Here is an 18,218-nt window from a genome sequence, read left to right on the forward strand (position 1 = left end):
GACTCCCACTACTACTGCATGAGGCTGATTGGCAGGAATTTATTGCCAAGAATTATGGTCAAGTACACCAGTCTTATTGTTAGCTTTTGAAAACAGTGTACTGTGTTTCTGTTTGAAGTGGAATTTATGAGTAGTTGCACATCTCAATAGTATTTTTTTAATTCTGTCTGCTTAATAGCCCATCATGTCAAAGACCAAGAGAATGCTAAAGGAAGTTATATATATATATATATATATATATATATATACATATACACACACATATACATATGTATATATACATGTATGTATGTATGTATATTAATGAGGATTGTGAAATGGAATATTATCTTGTTTCTGCTTAACATAAGGTGATTTCCTTGCTTTGTGATACTGCAATATCAACATTAAAAAATAAGTCAATGCTCATCAGCATTATAACACTCATAATTACCACAAATATATTAAATTAGAAGGAACTGGGAAAGTTTGTGTTGCAGAAATTAAAAGATGAAAAGGAAAATCAAAGACAATTATTTCAAGCAGCAATAAGACTTGGAAATAATATCACTAAGACTATTTACAAAACGGCTTCAATGCTCAGGAAAAAGGGGTAGCCATTCAGTGATGTAGAAATTGTGAAAAAAATGCATTGTTGAAGGTGTAGGATGCTTAGACGGCAGTAATGTTTAAAAGTACAAACAACTTCTGCTTTCAAGGAGAACCTTAACTGACCAGCAGCATGAATTAACCTTCAACTTAAGAGAATAACATACCATACTTAAAAAGGAAAATATTTATTATTCAGTCACTTTATATGAAGCAACTGATACTACCGATTTGGTACAGGTTTTATACTTCAGTCAGGTGATAAGAGAATATTTTCTTTGCTACAGAGTAATTTGCTTTGGACACTCTTGCAAACAACACAGGGGATAGATATCTTCAACAACTTACACGATAAATGTCATGAAGTTGGGCTGAATTTGGTAAATTTAGTGAGCTCATTTACAGATGGTCTACTTTTCATGACTAGAAAACATGAAGGGATTATTGTAAAAGAAAAAAAGAGTATTAACATTTGCAGATGCTTTAATTTTTTTCATTGTATCTTGCATCAGCAAAATTTCTACGGTAAAGTTACTATTTTAAGCGATACTTTGCAACAAATTATAAGTATTGTTAACTTTATTAATACAAATACAATATGGCATCATCAGTTTCATAACATGCTTAAGTTGAATGATGAAGTATTCAATGTGGATTTGCCATATCATTCTAAAATATTTTCGCTATCATAGGGATAGATGTTAGCCAAAATTTAATTTCTGCAAGAATAGATAATTAAATTTTCTGAAGAACAGAATGAGCAACATGAATTACTGAAAGCATATATATATATTGGGCAATTGGGGTTAGGTAACTTGCCCAAGGTCACATGGCTATTTTTTTGGAGGGGGGAGTGTTAAGTGTCTGAGGCCAGATCTGAACTCAGGTTCTTCTGACTCCAGGGAAGGTACTCTGCTCACTCTGCCACCTAGCCACCCCCGAAAGAAGATTTCTAGGAGAGGCTAGGTGGTGTAGTGAATAGAGCATCAGCCCTGGAGTCAGGAGGACCTGAGTTCAAATCTGGCCTCAGACACTTGACACATTTACTAGTGGATGACTTTGGGCAAGTCACTTAACCCTAATTGCCCTCCAAAAAGGAAAAAAAAAAGATTTCTATAGGAATTCTGTATTTCTGTATGATATCATGTTGAATCAAAATGAATATTACTTTGCAAAGTAAAACTAAGTCTATATATAATATGTAGCAAAAAAAAAGAGAAAGAAATTCCAAAAATTTTGAAAAAAGCTATCTTTTTTTTTCAAAACATTTCTTCAGAAGAAGATTTTGGATGAACCCACAAAATGACAACACATCTTGAGTCCAAGGTAGCCTGTAAGGGTGACAGGAAGGGTACATTACAGCAGGCTGGAAGTAATGCACAGTCTGACATGGGCTGCACTGGGCACAAAATGGGCCAGATCAGGTCTCAGGGGACTGACTCAAAGTCAAAGTTGCTATATCAAAAGCCTTCAAGAAAAAAAAATGAATTGGTCACAGGCAATGGAAGAGCTCAAAAAGGATTTTAAAAATCAAGTAAGAGAAATAGAGGAAAAATTGCAAAGAGAAATGAGAGTGATGCAAGAAAATCATGAAAAACAAATCAATAGCTTACTAAAGGAAACCCTCCCTAAATACTGAAGAAAATAGCATCTTAAAAATAGACTACCTCAAATGTCAAAAGAAGTCCAAAAAGCCAATGAGTAGAAGAATGCCTTGAAAAGTAAAATTAATCAAATGGAAAAAGAGGTCCAGAATCTCAGTGAAGAAAATAATTCCTTCAAAATTAGAATGGGGGTAAATGGAAGCTAATAGCATCATGAGAAATCAAGAAATTATAAAACAGAAACAAAAAAATGAAAAGGATGATGTAAAATATCTAATAAGAAAAAACACTGATCTGGAAAATAGTTCCAGGACAGATAATTTAAATTTAAAAATTATTGTTCTACCTGAAAACCATGATAAAAAAAAAAGTCTAGATATCATCTTTCAAGAAATTATTAAGCAAAATTGCATGATGTTCTAGAAACAGAGGGCAAAAGAGAAATTAAAACAATTCACTGATCACCTCTTTAAAAAGATCCTAGAGTAGCAAGTATGGTGTGTCCTTGGGCAGAGGAAGCGGAAGTCTGAGCTAGTGTGGAGAGCAGGCCATGGAGAGCAGGGCTGCCCACCGATCTGGACTGACCATGGGCGACATGGAGAAGAGCAATAAGATTTTCATGCAGAAGTGCGCCCAGTGCCACATTGTGGAAAAGGGGGGCAAACAGAAGAACGGCCCCAACCAGCACAGGCTCTTCGGCCGCAAGACCGGCCAGTGCCCTGGCTTCTCCTACACAGACGCCAACAAGAACAAAAACATCACCTGGGGCGAGGACACGCTCATGGAGTACCTGGAGAACCCCAAGAAGTACATCCCCGGCACCAAGATGATGTTCGCGGGCATCAAGAAGAAGGCGGAGCGTGCAGACTTGATAGCCTACCTCAAGAAGGCCACCAACAGAGTGACCTGCTGCCTTATTTATTGGGAGGAGAGGTCTTGGAGGTTCCCTTTTTTTTTAAACATGTATCATATCTACCCTATTTAAAGTATTTTCATCCGCCAGAGAATTCTGATCATAAATGGCTGTTCAGATGTTGTCCAGCAGTCCTAGTAAAGGAATGGTCCTCCTCACAAAAAAAACAAAAAACAAAAAAAGCAAAAACAAAAACCAAGATCCTAAAAAGAAAATTTATAGGAATATCATAGCCAAATTTCAGAGTTCCCTGGTCAAAGAGACAACATTGCAAGGATTTAGAAAGAAATAATTCAATAATTGTAGAAATACAATCAGGATAACACAAGATTTAGCGGCTTCTGCATTAAGGGATCAAAGGGCTTGAGATATAATATTCTGGAGGTCAGAGGAGTTAGGATTAAAACCAAGATTCAACTACCCAGCAAAACTGAGAATAATACTTCAGGTGAAAAATATAGATATTCAGTGAAATAGAGGACTTTCAAACATTCTTGATGAAAATTCCCAAGTGAAATAGAAAATTTGTCTTTCAAATACAAGACACAAGAGAAGCATGAAAAGGAAAGTGGGAAAGAGAAATAAACCACAAGGGACTTATTAAAGTTGAACTGTTTACATTCCTATGTAGAAAGATGACATTCATAATTCATGAGACCTTTCTCAGTATTAGGTTATTTCGAAGAAATATATAGGTAGGTGGGTAGATAAATAGATAGACAGACATGATAGATAGATAGATAGATAGATAGATAGATAGATAGATAGATAGATAGATAGATAGATAGATAGATAGATAGATAGATGTCACAGGGTAAGTTGAATATGTAGGGATGATATCTGAAAATAAAATAAAGAGATGAGAGAGGAATGTACTAGAGAAAGGGAAATATAGAACAGGGTAAATTATCTCACTTAAAAATAGGCAAGAAAAAAGTTTCACAATGGAGGAGGGGGGAAGTGAGAGCGAATGAGTGAATCTTACTCTCATCGGATTTGGCTTAAGGAGGGAGTAACATACACACCCAATTGGGTATCTTACACTATAAGAAAGTAAGGTGGAAAGGAAAAAAGGGAAGAATGATAGAAGGAAGGGGGCATTGGAGGAGGGAGTAGTCAGAAGCAGACACTTATGAAAAGGGACAGGTCAAAGGAGAAAATAGAATAAGTGGGGGGCAGGATACAATGGAGAAAATATAGTCTTTTACAATATATCTGCTATGGAAATGTTTTGTGTAACTACACATGTTCAACCTATATTGAATTGCTTATCTTCCCAGTGCAGGTGGGTGAGGAGGGAAGGGAAATAATCTGGAATTCAAAATTTTAAAAAAGAAATGTTAAAAAAATGTTTTGTTTTTGTTTTTTTTACATGCAACTGGGAAATGAGAAATACAGGCACTGACTTATAGAAATCCATCTTGCCTTACTAGAAAATTAGAGGATATAAAAAAAATGAAGGAGGATATAAAAGAGAGCAGATTGGGAGAAGGTGTATTCAGTAGGCTAGCTATTTGGGGTAGAGGGGGTAGGGGAAAGACAGGGAGAAAATTTGTAAGTTAAAATATTGTTGAAATGAATGTTAAAAGCTAAAAACAAACAAAATATTATTTCATCAAAAAAATAAAAAAAAACTTTTAGTAATTATTGTTTCCTCTTTTAAAGTTGATTTTCCAGGGTTCTCTAAGAAAATCAATGCATAATATATAAAGTGTCATGATTTTTTTTTTCTCTTTAGGTATATTTTTGCTAATTTCTTTTTTACTGCCATAGATAACACATGTAGCACTAAGTAGAATAATGACTTGTTAATGTGCATCCTTGTTTTACCCCTGATTGTATTGGAAAAGTTTGTATCATATAACCTTTATATAAAATGTCATTTCTTAGTTTTATATAGATATTACTAATTGCATTCAGGAAAATCCATTTATTCTTATGATTTCTAGGATTTTTAATAAGAATTGGTATGTTATATTTCTGAGTTTTTCTGCATCTATTGATATAATCACATAATTTTTCTGCCTCCAGTTTATATTTTAAAAGGGCAAAGTATATGATTTTTGTAATATTTTTCTGTAGTATTACATTTTTAAGATTTTAGTAAAAATAATTATTAGAGATATTATTATTGTGTTCTTTCTCACTTGTGATGTTCTGAGGGCTAGTTATAACCACATTTGTATCATAGATAGAAATTAGTAGGGTTTCTTTTTTCCATACAATTTATGTAATATTGCAATTAATTGTTTTCTAAGGGTTTGAGAAAAATTATTTGTAAATCCATCTAGTGACATGGTTTTATTTGTATTTCTTTTTTGTATCTTTTGCTTGCTTTCCCTTTGAAATTTTGTTTATTTTTAAAACTTCTTTTGTCCTGAGATTAGGTTCTGAAAATACACTTTTAGATGAATTCATTCCATTCACACTCACAATTATGATTATTGTTGGTTTTCACAATCTTATTTATACATTTTTTCTTTTATACATTTCCAAACCCATCTTTATAAGAAGAAACATGTACTAATATAGAAAAGTTAATCTCATCATAAGTGTTCTAGGTTTGTTGTAATCTGCTTCTGTTTCTTGACACTTGAATTTTCCTTACCTAGAGCCAAATAATTACTTCTTTTCCTATTATTTTCTTTTAAGATGTTCTTTGAAATCTACTCTCTTTACTTGGTTTTGCTTAAGAATGATTCCTACTTAGTTTATGTGTCAGATATATGGATAAGGGAATAATTTTGGACTAAACAAGATACAGACAGAATTACAAAATGTAAAATAGACAATTTTGATCATATAATTTTTTTTAAATTGCACAAACCAAATCAATGCAATCAAAATAGAAGAAAAGAAGAGAAAGCAGAAAACTGTTTGTTTGTTTGTGACAAGCATCTCTGACACAGACCTCATTTCTAAATATATAGAAAACTGAATCAAATTTATAAGAATACAAGCCATTCCTTAACTGATAAATGTTCAAAGTCTATGAACAGGTAGTTTTGGTTTTTTTGTCAGAGAAAGAAACCAAAGTTATCTGTAGTCATATTTTTAAAATTCTCCAAATGATTATTGATTAGAGAAATGTAAATTAAAACAACTCTCAGGTACCACTTCACAAATATCATATTGGCTAATATGACAACAAAAGAAAATTATAAATATTGGAAGCGGTGTGGGAAAACTGGGACACTAATGCACTGTTGCTGGGGTTGTGAACTGAGGCAAACATTCTGAAAAGCAATTTGAAAGTATTCCCAAAGCATTATAAAACTTTTCAGACCCTTTGATCCAGCAATACCACTGCTAGAACTGATTCCCAACGAGGTATAAAAAATCTCTATTTGTAGCAGCTCTTTTTGTTGTGGCTAAGAATTGGAAATTGAGATGTCTATCAATTGAAAATAGTTGAACAAGTGGTAGTATCTGATTGTGATAGAATATTATTATGCTATAAGAAATGACAAGTAGGATGATTTCAGAAAACCCTTGAGACTTACATAATTGATGCAAAATGATGTCAACAGAACCAAGAGAATATTGTAGAGTAACTATTCTTTGATAAAGAATTTTGAATGTTTTATCTATTTTCAGTAATACAATGATCTAAGACAATCCCAAAGGGGTCATTATGAAGCATGCTGTCTACCTCCAGAGAAAGAACTGATATTGTCTGAATACAAACTGAAGCATACTCTTTTTTTCTTCCTTCCTTCCTTCCTTCCTTCCTTCCTTCCTTCCTTCCTTCCTTCCTTCCTTCCTTCCTTCCTTCCTTCCTTCCTTCCTTCCTTCCTTCTTTCCTTCCTTCCTTCTTTACTTCCTTCCTCTCTGTCTCTGTCTCTCTTTCATCTTCTTATACAAAATGACTAACATAGAAATGTTTTATATGATTTTACATGTATAACCGATATCAAATTGCTTACCTTCTCAGGGAGGAGGGGGCGAGAAATAGATTTTGGAACTAAAAACTTAAAAAAAAGTTAGAAATTATTTTAATGTGCAATTGGGGAAAATAAATTATTACTTTAAAAAGGAATATTTTCTGCCTTAATTAACTTTCCTTTTTAACTTAGCCCTTCCTTTTCCCCTTTCACTCTGTTCTATCTATTGAGAGAAACATATTTCAATACCCAGGTTATTTTGTATGTTCAATACCCACATTTGCCCAGTTCAGATGAGAGCTAAAGTTTAAGTGACAACTTTCCTCCCATTTCTTCCTTATTCTATCTATAAACTTTTTATTATATACCCCAATTATATGGAAAAAACATCACTTCTATAATTTTATATTTTTAGTGCTCTGATCTTTTATAATAAGTGACTGCTTGTCAATACTTGAATCAGGTCTGAACAATACATCTATGGCTTTGCCCTAGTTAGAGTTCCAATAGACTGCTATTGGACTCAGCTACTATAAGCCACCTGGAACATTCAATGTTTTCTGAGAGACAACAACAGGGTCTCATTTGGTCTGTACTTTCTGCCCTGGTTGTTCTGTTGTAGGCATGAGGCAGGAATAGAGGCTAGAAATGAGACAGTGTTCTGCTCCTGAATCAGATTAAAAAAGATACTGTTTGTTTCTGAACTTGCTTCTTTTTTCAATACACAAAGACCTGTGAATGGCTCTTGCTCTGTAACTTCACCTCTAAGCTCAAGCACCCTTCTGAATCTGCCCTGAATTTGTGACATTTAACTGTGTAGTATATTACAATACTTTCCAACTGGAACCTGTTCTTGAATTCTGCATAAGATTAGGACTCCACTAGGTGGCCTAGAACTTGTTCCCTGGTGCATTGTCTAGGTTCCCTTTTAGTTTCTGTGGGCTGTAATACTCCACATTGTACCTTGTTGAAAAAACCTGTGGCCTGTACCCATGAACCTCTCTGAAAATTTCTCTATCTTGACCTGAGTGGAAAATATGAAAAAAAAATGGATTTTTTTTATTCGCCAATCAGGACTTGATTTGTTACCTTTTCTAGATCTTTGCAGAGGAGTTGTGTTGGGGAACTTCACAGTACTTCTTTCCTGCTACTCTGCATTCTATGCTTTATCCCTATCATGTTGTTTCTTACAGTGGCTCCCTATTGTATAGTGCATAAAATATAAATTGATTACAGTGGCACTTGTGGCCTATCCAAATTTTGCTACTTTCTGCCTTCCTAGTCTTATCTCATAATCCTTCAGTGTATGCATATTATATACCAGTTAACTTGGACAGTTTGCTACCCTTGTACACACATCAAGTTTTCCTTTTTAAGAGTATTCACTAATTGTTATCCACATATGAAATGCCATTTCCTACCACATCCTTCTTAAGAATCTCTAATCATTTTTCTATACTTTCACCCAATGTTAGATCGTTCATGAAGCCTTAAGTAATTAGTCCTTTTGATGCATTTTTCTTTAATCTCATTTCACATTATTTGGCTATATGAAATATTAAAGTCTTCCATTCAAACTCACACTGTATTTTAAAATTATATACCATTTATTTTTTTCTTACTACTCTTACCTAAATTTGCATTTCTTTCCAGAAAGACTTGTTCATTCTGACAGCATATAAATCTGGACAAGAAGACTGCAAAATATGATTTGAGGAGTTAGAATGTGTGAAATCCCTGAACTAGGTCATTATTTATTACTCCAGAATAATAACTGACCATTAGCCTGAAGCAACTAATACCCCTCAAAGAAGACCAAGCTAAGTTGAACTTATGATTCTATAATATGCTAAGGCAGGGATTCATTACCTGGGGACCATGAAAATTTTGAAAAGATATATTTGTGGATAACTGTACTTCAATATAACATGCTTCCTGTATGATCCTATGTATTTTATTTTATGGATTTAAAATATTATTCTGAGCATAAGAAGAGGCTTCACCTGACTGTCCAAGGTGTCCATGCAAATAACAAAGATTAGAATTCTTGCTCAAAAGTTGACATCATACTTTGCTTTCAGCATCCTTGCATTTTAAGCAGTTATTATCTGTATTTTGTAGATAAAGAAACTTAAGTACAGAGAATTTAAGATCATTGCGTATAGTCATATAGCTACTGGACATCCCAACTGGTATTAGAACAGAGACCTTGTGTCTCCCAAATCAATGGTCTTTACACAATTCATCTCTACCTTGAGATAAATATAATTTCCTTTTGCAAACAGTATATGGGCTGCTCCCATTTTACAGGCTTGCAGTGAACTTGAAACGCAAGAGAGGAAAATAGGTGTATGGGACATAATAGGCACTTGTTCCATAAGGAGTTCGGGTAAAGCTTGAAGAATCTGACATCTAAATAAAGATATTGAATATGGGGAGGAGATGGGAGTGAGGAAGGCAAAACCACAATAGAGTGAAGGCAGTGATTATGCAGAAGAATATTTAAATAGAAACCTTACAAATTATTTAGAAAGCAGTTAACATACACAAAAATTAGGGGTAAAAAAATTATAACTTCCAGATAAAGACAAACCATGTGGTTTAAGGGCTATCAATCCTCAGGCAAAATGGAAAAGAGAAACACAATATTTCTTTTGCTTATTCTTTCTATTCATTTCTGAAAAAAACAAAACAAGGAAATATCCAAACACTTTAAACTTGTAATAAAAAAGATGCCACATACCCTAGCACTTCACTCTATTTCCAGTTTTAGTCTCTGATCTTCTCTTTCCCTTGCTTTGGTCAAATTATACAAATGAGACAATGTATGTAAGACACTTTGCAGTGACCTTAAAATTCTGAACATGTAAATTTTTCATAAGACAACAGATGAGCTGAAAAGGACTTTAAAGGCTACCTAGGCTAATACTCTCATTTAAAAGATGAAGAAACTGTGGTACAGGACATTTTAGTGACTCTTCCCAGGTTGTCTACTGCAAAGGTTTAAAACAAAGAGCCCTTCCTCTACATAGCAGCCCTCAATACATCCCAATACTGTGAAATTTGATTGAAACACAATTGGAAAATATTTAACAAAATAAAAGAATAATACAAGAGATCATGGATTATTTGAATATGTGACTTTCTGAGGCAATATGCTCTGTAAGGATCCTTATGCATAATTTAATGTCATGCATTTTTATTGGAATCTGACACCAAAGACCAGGGCTTCTAATTAAAGTTCTACAAATATTTTACTGAATGACCCACAATATTTTTACTTGTTTGTTTCTTGGGGGGGGGGGGTATTCTTCAATATATCTAATGTTACAACTATCCCTGAAATGTCCTTTCCCTCCATTTGATATTTTTGCTATTTTCTAAGGCCCAACTCAAATATCATCTTTTCAATGAAGTTTTTTGTAATCCTTTGGTCTATAATGATTTTCTTAGCTTTGATTCCACATAGCACTTAATTATCAGAGGATCATTGTAGATTTAGATCTGGAAGGACCCTTTGAGGTCCTATATTTCAATCTCCTCATTCTATAAACAAGAAATCTAAGATCAGGAGAAAGGAAGTGATTTGTTTAATGCCACATGAATAAGGAAAGATCTAACCGGGTCTGGAATTCAGCTAATCTGATTCTGAATTCAGTGCTTTCTCCATCGGACTATATACTTGCTACTTCATGTTCTTCAGAAATATGATCATAAATCATAGAATTCGATCTGGAAGGCACATCAAAGATCATCTAATCCAAACCCCCTCATTGTCTACAGGGGGGAAATGAAGTCCAGAGAGTTCTGAAAATGCCTTAACCATGATCAAAAAGTAGTAATAGTAGAGTCGGGACTGAAATTCAGGTGTTCTGATTACAAATCCACCATCCTTCAGTAAAACACTTGACTTTTCTAATTTGTACTGTGGTCATTTGTGTTTTATGCATCATATTTTTCTTAATATGGTATTAGTTGTCTGAAAGCAGGAAAACTATGTAATCTTTGTATCTCTCTGTAGAGTAATTAACATAATGGTAACAAGTATATAATTTGATAAAGTCAAAAATTAAAAGTTGTTGAATTGTACAGAACATACAAAAGTCCTTTCCAAAGGCTAGAGTTAGAAAGTTCTAAGTTACTTAAATTACAGTTTTGATATTAGAGTGAATCAATTTGCAGACTATATTAATAGGCTAACTGAGATTGCGTCATCATGATAGGCTTCCCCTTTCTGGTCTTTGGATCCTTTATTACCATTGTACCTGGGGTTTTTCACTTCAGATAGTTTGCCCAGATTATCAAGAAAGTATATGGCATTTAAGATGTTGCTGATACCATAATTCTGTGATTACAATGATACACTATTATAATGGGGACAGACTCTCACCTGGTCTATTGGAAATTTTCTTTACATATACATGTGTTGTAAGCAGTTTCTCCAAACAGCTAAAATTTTCATTTAATAGCATGGGTAGACAGCAGTGAAATCACACTGAAGTAATATCAGTGTAGCAAGATACCAAATATATACTACACACAGAAATAAGATTGATCAGTAAATATATACACAACTTGTAGTCAAAGATAGGATGAACACAGGTGGTCAGAATTCCCTTTTATAAACAAAACACACACGCACACAATCATTGAGTACTTAAAATGTGCAGGAAACTATGCTAATTTCAGATCCCAGTCCACATAATAACAAATGCAAAATATGATTTTGTCATCTCAATAATGAGATTTTGTAATTAAAAAGAACTTTAAGTATAGCAAAGTACTTTTCTTACAGCAACACTTTCAGGTAAGTACTAAAAGTATAAATATCCCCGTTTTACAAATAAAGAAATTGAGGGAAATTATCACTATCCTCCAATAATTTACATTATTTGATAAGAAACAATTATGTAAACTTATAATATTTATAATATCAGTGCAAATAAGATACAGGATATTTTCTTTGGGGGTTGAGGACATCTTTTCTATAAAAAGGATAGAAGGATTGAAATAGATTTCTTATATTTATATTTTTCTAACTCTAGAGTCTATTGACCTAAGATATATAAATAAAATAAATGATAAAATATACATTACACAGATATATTACTTTAGGTTTATAACTACTCTTTATAGTAGATACACTAGATATCAAAATTCCCATTTTACAAATGAGCAAACAAAGTCTCAAAGAGTTTTAATGATTTAGCCATGGTCAGAGAGCAATTGAGAGACAGAGACCAGTACATAGACAGCACTATTAGATATTTCAGGAAGAAAGATAATTTCTGATGTGTTCATGAAACAAACTGCAAAGAGTTGACATGGAATTAGTGCTTAAGGATGGGTATGTTTTTTTTTTCTTTTCTTTTTGGAGGGCAATTGTGGTTAAGTGACTTGGCCAAGGCCACATGGCTAGGGTTTGTGTGTGTGTGTGTGTGTGTGTGTGTGTGTGTGTGTTAAGTGTCTGAGGCCGAATTTGAACTCAGGTCCTCCTGACTCCAGGGCCAGTTCTCTATTCATTGCGCCACCTAGCCGCCCTTTTAAAGGATTTTTTTTGAAGGGGGGGAAGGCAGGGCAATTGGGGTTAAGTGACTTGTTCAAGGTCACAAGGCTACTTTTTGTATTATCTGAGTATCTGAGGGTGGATTTGAACTTGGGTCCTCCTGACTCCAGTGCTGGTGCTCTATTCCTTTCGTCACCTAGCCGCCCGTGGATGGGTATGTTTTTATAGGTACAGATGTGGCAGAGAGAGAGAGTAAATGATGTTGAGTTTAAGAAATTCCCTGCAGCAAAGTTGGCAATGCAAACTTTTTTTTCAATCAATGACAGAGAGCTTCGTAAGTGGGACCTAGGCAAGAGTAAACCCTATAGTGGGAGGCATCCGGTCTTGGAGGGGTCATGCTGAGAATCGTGAGTGACCTATATTATGATGCAAAGGTTGTTGGATTCATACATAGTAGCACCAGACCAAACTTCTCTAAAGGTCATGAGAACACAACTCTAAAGGGTATGCAAATGTTCCACTTTTAGGCATCTAGGCCTCAATTTCTTCTATAAAATAAAAATAATTATAATAATCCTCATATATTATATGAGGCTGTTATAACAATTCAATAAGACAATATATAGGGAAGTGTTTCATAACTATAAAGAAACTGAAATTATGGAAAGTCCTGTGACTTCCCTAAGATCACACAGCTAGCAAAAAGCAGATCCTGGACTCAAATTCTTGGTGTCTGATGAAAAATTTATTGTCATTTTTAACTTCAAAACACTGTTTCCTCTGGAACTTCCATGGGAGTTACTATTAATGTTTTTTTTTAATTAATAAGCATTAGTCAGGGTATATGACTAATGCTGAATGTGGCCATGAGATGTGGCAGAACAATCATTCTGATGAGTACACAGATTTCTACCATTTTTCTTTCATGAACCCCACAACAGAGTCCTATATTTCTGACAGTATCTCTTTCGTTACACTCTTCCTCCCAGAAAGTCATCATTTAATCTCTTTTAATAAAGTTTTTTTCTTTGTTTGATGATTTTGTTCTCATTTCCTGTGCCTATGTTCTTAAAAGTCTTTTTGTTTCTGTGAATCTATCATATTTTCCATGTTTTATGCTGCAGTAATGCATGATTTCATTGATATAATGATTTTGAGTCATTTGTCTACTGATATGCAGAAATATTTTTAATTCTTTGCTACAACCAAAGTTACCAACATAAGACTTTGCACGCAAGTTACTGTGTTTTGTCCTAGAACTCTTTGAGGAATAAGCTTGGTAGTGATGTTACAAAGGGTCAATTAAGTCACTCAGTAGATTGACTACCAGGGCTTTAGTGAGGAAGACATTTCTTCCTGAGTTCACATCTGGCCTCAGATACTTACTAGCTATAAGACCCTGTGCAAGTCACTTAACCATGTTTGCCTCATTTTCCTTATCCATAAAGTGAGCTGGAGAAAGAAATAGCAAATCACTCCAATATCTTTACCAGGAAAACCCAAGTGGGATCATGAAGAGTCAGACATAACTCAAAAAGAAGTGAATGGCAACAAAAACAACTGATATTACAAAATTAAAGCATATATGCAGCTTAATATTTATTTTGATATTGTCCCAACAGTCTTTTCCTAAATAGTTAGACTAGTTTACAGTTTCACCAACACTGAATTACTGTGCCTCACATCCTACAGCCCATTCAGAAAGCACATCAGAAATTGAGTTGGTACAAATGTAGATAAAGTTCTTATTGCAATGAAACATTTCTCTACATTCATAAATCTATCATCTTTGTTTGTAGTGTAAAGGAAAACTAGGGCAACCAGGTGGAGGGGAGGATAGAGTGCTAGCCCTGGAGTCAGGAAGACTCATCTTTGTGAGTTCAAATCCAACTTCAGATACTTGCTAGCTGTGTGCCATAGGCAAGTCCTTTAACCTATTTTTTTGCCTTAGTTTCCTCACCTGTAAAATTAACTGGAGAAGGAATGGCAAATCACTACAATTTCTTTGCCAAGAAAACCCCTAATAGGGTCACAAAAATTCAGAAAGAACTGAAAATGAGTAACAGCAACAACAACAACAAAAAGAAATATAATTTGAAGGGCAAGCAGAAGAATGAGGTGCTAATTTTTGTTATTCCACTTAATGAATGTACTATTTAAGGCAAATCACTTCATGTATCTCCTTTTCAATTTTCTCATCTCCAAAATTTGAACAGTAATATTTGCTTTCTCTTAAATAATACCCTTCATTAAACTAAGTGCTTTGTAAATGTGAACTGCTATGACTTAAAATGTATCTCCAAAACATCAATTTTAGTTATTTCTTGGACTGGTGACAGTATTAATTATGCTTACATGTTTTTGTATGTGATTCATTATAGTTGCTTTTTGTGAAGTGTACTCTCTCACTTCCTGCCCAGCAATACTTTTGATGGCAAGATGGGCAAATGACAAAAAATGGGATATGAAAGTGTGTCTTAGAATGATCTCTTACTAACCATATGATGTTGGTCAAGTCACTTGTCCATGAGACTGAGGCCTGAGAATTAGATGGGAAGAGAAAAAATAGTTAAAACCCAGAGATCATTTCTAAAAAAAAAATTGAACTAATATATACAATGTCCTCCCTTTTAATTTTTTTCCTAGGGAAAGAGAGTTCATATTTAAAATTTAAATTAATACATCCTCACTTATATGTTTTCATGAGTACTGTCTCAGAATCTTTTCCTCCCCCAGATTTTTCTCCTGAATAGTTAGAACAGACAAGCAGTCTTCTTTTTAAGCTCAGACAGAGGTACTCAAAGGAGGCTTCCAGCAAGAAGAGAATTCACAAGAGCTACAGTACATCCAACCTGAAAATCGGGCTGCTGAAAACTACTTGTGGAGAGGTTCACTTAGGCATGCAATTATCCATCTCACAGGGCTAATTGCCCATTTGCATGCACAATTTAGAAAGCCACAGTTGAAATTTGGTCCCAGGCTCTCCAACACTCATTTTCTCCCTTGAAATTGTCATTTTAAAGAATGTCAGGTGTCTAAAACCCCAGCCTCATTATGTAGTTCTGCAGGAAAGGTATTTTTTTCTTTCTTCCAACTGAAAGATTCTGGTTTATTTTTTAAAGTTAAATTAAATTATCAAAGGGAAAAGACAGGTGTGCATGTAGGAGTGTCCAGATCTACCCCCATCTAAGCTATTCTGTCTGAGAAATTTCTTTATAAGAAAATAAGAGATTCTCAGATTTAGATAATACTTCTGAAGTCATCTGGTCCAACTTACACCTCCAGCAGGAATTCTCTCTGCTGCATCCTTGAGAAGTGTTCATCCAGATGTCACTGGAAGACCTACTGTAATAGAGTTCAGTACAAATACACTTTGAGACAGCTCTAACTGAAAGGAAACGCTGTATATTTTGAACAGAAATCTGCTTTTCTTCAACATCTTAGATACTACTCTTATTTGTAATATTTAGGGTTCTTCAGAGTCATTATAGATCCTTTTTTATATCACAACCATTCATATATTTGAACATGGCAATTTTGTCCTTTCTGATCTCCAGGTAGAATGACCTCATTGCCTCCAAACAAATACTTTTATGTTATGCTCTAATGTCTGCTCATTATCAAGAAGTTACTGTACTCTGGACATAGTCCAGTTAGTCAGTGGTCCATCTAAAATATGGAAATCTCAGATGGATATAGGATTTCTCAAAGGGATCTGATTGAAGCAGAGGCTATATAGCTATCACCTTTTCTGTTCGGGATACTCAATCACTCTATCAGAATTATTAAGTACTTAATATGTGCCAAGCACTTTGATCTAGAAAATAGAAATAGGATGCATAAGAAAAATTCTGTGGCATTATATTCTATTGATGAAGACTCTGTCTAACTTTGTAAGATATACAAAATATAAAGAAAAGTACTATATTTTATAATTTCAGATTAAGATTACACTAATATCATTTGATTTCCATGTGACACTGTTGAATACATGCAAGAAAAATAACTATTAATTTGGATGCCCAAAGCAAGTAAGCAAAATTTACCTTAGAAAAAGCAGCATGAAATGCATCTTCAGATCAACTTTATAATTCATTATGTAAACAAATACAAAAAGTAATTAAGACAAATTCAGTTGAGTGGAAGGGTAATGAATAGTGGTTTCTATACTGCTGAAGTAATATATATGTTAAATTTATGTACACCCTAATTTTTCATGTCCTGTATAACTTCTTGGTCACTGTGCTCTAGTTAAAAGTCTAAGAACATGAAAAACCTAATACGCTTTTAACATTATTTTAAACCAGAGTCAGTGCATATAGAATAAGTTATTTTTATAGTGAATATATTTAATTGCATTTTTTTCTAGGCCATATATGTATAGACCATGAGGGAGGCATAGTAAAGGTTCTTGACATGATTCTTGAATACTCTCTCCAAGGAATTACTCACTGTCTCTTAATATTGAAGACCATGTGTGCACATATATGTATGCAAATTTTTTATGTCTTCAGGTATCATTTCTCCTTGTGCTATTCCATATGGACAAGACTTACCATTGGGTAAGATTGAATACATCCCATAGTGTAAACTGCAATTTCCCAAAAGGTCAAACTAGAAAAAAAGCCTGAATCTCTTCAGAAAGGAGCCAGGAGCATTGGGTTGTCTTCATGTATTTAAAACTGAGTTTTCTGAGATATGGATTACTAAGCCAAAGAATCAAACAAGAGGTCTAGCTGGAAGAGAATTCCTGGATTTATAGCACGATCAACCAGAGAATACAAAGGATAAATCAAAGGAAAGTTTTTGTTGATGTTGTTTTGGTTGGGACAGAGTAGAGATAGTGTGTAAAGGAGAAGGATTCACTATAAAAGGAAAGTTAGGAGGATTTTGGGGGGCTCTTTCTTTTCCCATGGAGGGCAAGTAGGTTGTGCAATGCACATAGTGCCACACCTGGATTCCTGAGTTCAAATCTGGTCTCAGTTATTTACTAGCTATGTGACCATGGGCAAGTCACTTAACCTTGTTTGCCTTGGTTTCCTCATCTGTAAAATGAGGCTGGATAAGGAAATGGCAAACTAATCTGCCAAAACAAACAAAAAACACATGAAACAGTAGAAAAGAGTCATGAAGAGTCAAATATGACTGAAACAACTTAACAACAAAAGCAAAAAATTTTCCTAAAGAACAACGTACAACTTGCAGCTTTTAGGCATAGGTTGAAATAAGATGATCTGTTTTTTCTTCCAACTCTGAAATTCTGAGATAAATACATGAGGTATTTCTAGGGGGGAAGAAGCAGAAGCACATAATACTCATTCATTTTAGAAGCCAGTGATTGAGTTCAGAACATAGTCTTTTGACCCAATGTTTATGTGTGCCATATTCCTTTACATATTTTCCCTAAAATTATCAAAAGCACTCGTGACCAATATGCAAATTTGGGCTTAGCTATCCATAATAATCTATGGGCTATTATTTTTTTTGCAATTTATACATTAAGTAAAATCCTGATGTAACTAGGGCATTGAGAAAATGGAAATGTTTGCAAATCATCAAAAATAGTTCCTATCAGAGTAACTTTATTTGTTAGCTTGACCAACCATACACGACCCACCCCTTCTACCATGTTCTCTGCAATGCATGTCCTGTTGACAATAAACTTAACCTTTAAAAACTTTTCTCCCCCCACTTCTTACATATATCAGCTGTTATTGAAATCA

General features: G+C 34.2%; 1 pseudogene; it reads left to right on the forward strand.

Annotated features, from left to right (window-relative positions):
- The first annotated feature begins 2,718 nt into the window (after positions 1-2,718).
- LOC138148224 (cytochrome c, somatic pseudogene) overlaps positions 2,719-18,218 on the forward strand; it is a 134,685-nt pseudogene continuing 119,185 nt past the window's right edge.

Source organism: Petaurus breviceps, unplaced genomic scaffold (genome assembly GCF_028583685.1).
Source record: "Petaurus breviceps papuanus isolate PSGF00001 unplaced genomic scaffold, PetGlider_PUasm1.0 90823, whole genome shotgun sequence".
NCBI classification, from domain to species: Eukaryota; Metazoa; Chordata; class Mammalia; order Diprotodontia; family Petauridae; genus Petaurus; species Petaurus breviceps.